Genomic DNA, 3,670 nt, shown 5'->3' on the forward strand with positions numbered 1-3,670 from the left:
CCATTGTATGGGCCTGTAGATACTTCAGACGATATCTTTACGATCGAAAATTTCGAATTTATACTGATCGTGGAACTAATTCAAAATTAATAAGAACGTAGACACATTATCTCGAATTAAATTGAACGCAGTAGAAACCGAATCCCTATTTAATAACCCTGGAGATATCGATCTCGATGTTGAAAAATTCCTAGATGATAAATTTGATCAAAATAAACTAAACTTGTCGAATATTTCAAAAATTCTTGGAGACACAGAAAAAGAATCTAATAAAAAAATAATCATTTACGAAAATATAGTTATAAGGCCAGTTTTTAAAACAACAATACATTGTACAAATAACGATGACACCCTTCAAGAAATTCCTATATTAGACGAAATAATCAACAATAAATAAATCCAACTAATTCTTAAGGAAGCACTTATATAAAATATAAGTAGTTGTTAAGTACAATATAGGCTTCCCCCACTCCTCTCCCTTTTGTGGGCGTGTCCTCCTTCCTCACGACTCTCTAGCTCCTCCCCCTTTACCCATAATCCCTTGAAACTGGCCCCCATTGGATAAGCAGGCACCAATGGGGTTTAATCAATCTCCTCACCTCTAGTTTGCGATGGCGGCGAAGCCAATCAGAGCCCAGATATTTTCCCACCCCTAAGAAAAGCAATGGCGTCAATGAGACTTGATCATATTGTCCGCGTGACCATCTGCACCCTCTAGCGGTTCGAATGTAAACTAGTGTCCCCTCTTGGAATAAGATTTTCTTTAATAAGGTAACCCCACCTAGTGAATATTGACCAAAGCATTTATTTTAAAAACATATAGTTCTGCGAATGTGTACCCTCGCGGGTACAAACTGTACTTTTTTTGCGCACAAAGGACAGAGGAAATAAAGACGAAAAGTGTTTTATTTCTTTTTTCGGAACTGGAAGCTGTGTGGCACCACCATTAATATCTGCAAAACAAAAACCTGGTTAAAATTTTCATTAATAAAGTAGGATATTAGAAACCATATACCTTTTTAATTTACTAAGCCATCTACCGTGCGTTAACTTCATACATATTTCCGCATGCTTCTGTTTTAAGGTATCGTGAAATATTTGACTATTTATCTGGGAAAAATTCATATGTCGAAAATATTATGTGTATGTGGCCGTGGTAGGCTTTCTTTGCTATTATAATTTTATTTTTATTATTTAATATTTACAAAATTAATTTATCTATCTTATTGATGATTTTGATTTTCTTTGCTATTTTATTATTTGTTTTTATTATTTAATATTTTCAAAATTAATTTATCTATCTTATTGATGATTTTAAGATATCGCAGTACTGTAATACTCTTCTCTGCTAACGCGCTAGGAGACGCTATTTGAACCCTGTTCAAAGAAAAACTTCTACAGCCCAAATAACCTCTCTGAACCACACTTAAGCGCATCACTCTTTCACTGTCTTGCAGCCTTCAGATTAATATTCCGCACTAACAACGTATGCCATACACGAAACGTTCTCTTTTCTAATTTTTTTCTATGCGCTACATTAACGAACAGGATCTGAACTTTTCTGTCTGTGTATTTTGTTAGCCACCTTAAAAAAAAATAAAAAAAGGTATGCGAACCTAGAGGATATTTTCCATATTTTTCACAAATGGTGACAACAATTAATGCAAGTATTATTTTTAATAATAATCCATCTTTCGCTATGACACGAAAACATCCATTTTTTAATTCTAACTTTTCTCATAGAGCTTCCCTTTAGTCTCTATCTGTTCTTTAACTAAATCCCCGCCTTTTTGAAAAACCAACCTCTAAAAATAGTTAATTTTCTCTAATATAAATTTGTACGTTTTCCGCAATATGTGTGAATATTTTTGCTAGAGCATTTAGTTACTTAGTACATGTCCTAATCAATATTTTAAAAATATAATTCTAATGATACGTGTTTACGATTTGAAGATAACGAAACATTCCCCAGTTTTATAAATGAGAGCTCACTGCCAAACTACCAAACATCACAGTACAAACTACCGTACTACGCCCCCCCCTTGGACAAAATCAGGTTAGTCAGCGTCATTAATTCTACCTGCGTTAACGAATAGCGAATTGTTAATTAAGGTTTAATACGCAGAAAATTTAAGTAACAAATAATTGCAATGAAACTCAATAACATCATAAATTATTCAAAAAAAAAATAGAACAGTTGGAATTTACTGGAGTAACCAATTTGGCACTAAAAATGGAAATTTTCGATACTCTACTAGGTGCCTACAATAAATTTTACTATTATTTTTAATGCAGAGACACAACGATTTTCTAGTTCTGAATTTGATCAGGGGTATATGACCATAGTTTACGCCGACTCTAAAAGGCATGCAGTCTATTGTTTTTGAACGCCCCATTTTGTGTATTATGTTCAAAACAGAGACTCTCTGGGCTTACGACTACAGCTACCAGCTACTACTTTCAATAATATTAACACAAAAAAAAGTAGGTGGCATTTCTATAATACGTGCAAAGTTTATGTGAAACTGACTGGAAGACAGAGTAATGCACCAATATGTTACTAAACATATTTCCATAGAATTCCGTAAGAGCTTACCTCCAAGTTTTCTCATTTAGTCAGTCAAAGCATCAAATGGGAAATTCCAATCCAACATATGTAGTGGTGGAAATATATCAATCGCCTACGTTACCGATGGTACCCGACTGAAGCTTCTGCGTCTTCTTTACCCCACATGCCTACTTAAAAAGATACTGGTCTAAGTCTCAATATTCCTGTTAAAAAAGAGAGGTTCTATATTGCCATAAATATGTGTTTTCAAAATGTTACCTGAATGGTTCGTGATTCCTTATATATGCAGTGTTGGCAGCAATGTGGCGACGACTACGCTGAAACTTTCCATATCTCGTGTCCCCATGACTGGTCTGTTTCATATATGAAAGCTCACCTCGCACGGGTTTGAACCTCCTTTAAAAAAAAAAGGCAAGACTTATACTTATTATATCAAAGTAATATGAGGAACTTATATTTTATGCCAAAACTCATTTTATCACCTCCAAAGGGGAATAGGGGTTTCTAAAGTATGGTAGGTACATCTCTTTCATTTTTTAATTAAAAAAGTGACACAATTACGCGACGTAACTCGATCCGGATCGTTAACGCGTCTCAAGATGGGGGGTTTAGAGATGCTGAGGTCATTAAATTGATTCACTAATACCAGTACATACTGAAACCCCTTATTTCCAAAATAAAAAATTGTTAACTGTTAACACAAAAAAAAAACTATTTTCTCACCAATTATATTTCTGGGGTCGTTTTCAGAATTTGTCCAACGTAGAATCCCAAGAGGATAGGGCCGCAATTTCGAAAAATGTTCATGTCTCCCCACTATGCATTTGTACACGAAGCAGGGCCGGATTAACAGCAATTATATTCTAGTAAGTCAACATACAGCCGCCGATTGAATTCTCGGATTCTGCTTTACTAGTTGCCATGGTCTGTCAAATATGTTACTTAAAAAATTGTATATTTTTTTACAAATAATATACCTTTCCTAAAATAATTCTGCCTTTGTCAAGTTGGACAAGGGCACGTCTGTCCGCTTTGAAAAGCGCGGCGTATGTATCTTCCAAAATGATCCAAGCAGGCTCGGATTGCCAGCAAATACATAAC

At 34.8% G+C, this 3,670-nt stretch overlaps 1 long non-coding RNA gene across 1 annotated transcript; it reads right to left on the reverse strand.

The window, feature by feature from the left end:
• Nucleotides 1-803: 803 nt before the first annotated feature.
• On the reverse strand, nucleotides 804-3,462 carry LOC132697340 (uncharacterized). Its single transcript, XR_009618141.1, has 4 exons — nucleotides 3,293-3,462; nucleotides 2,828-2,965; nucleotides 2,597-2,772; nucleotides 804-953 (listed from the first exon to the last, which is right to left on the reverse strand). It is a non-coding gene; the product is annotated as an uncharacterized LOC132697340 (long non-coding RNA).
• Nucleotides 3,463-3,670: the final 208 nt, after the last annotated feature.

Source organism: Cylas formicarius, unplaced genomic scaffold, assembly GCF_029955315.1.
Source record: "Cylas formicarius isolate icCylForm1 unplaced genomic scaffold, icCylForm1.1 PGA_scaffold_1__22_contigs__length_36826433, whole genome shotgun sequence".
Lineage (NCBI taxonomy): Eukaryota > Metazoa > Arthropoda > Insecta > Coleoptera > Brentidae > Cylas > Cylas formicarius.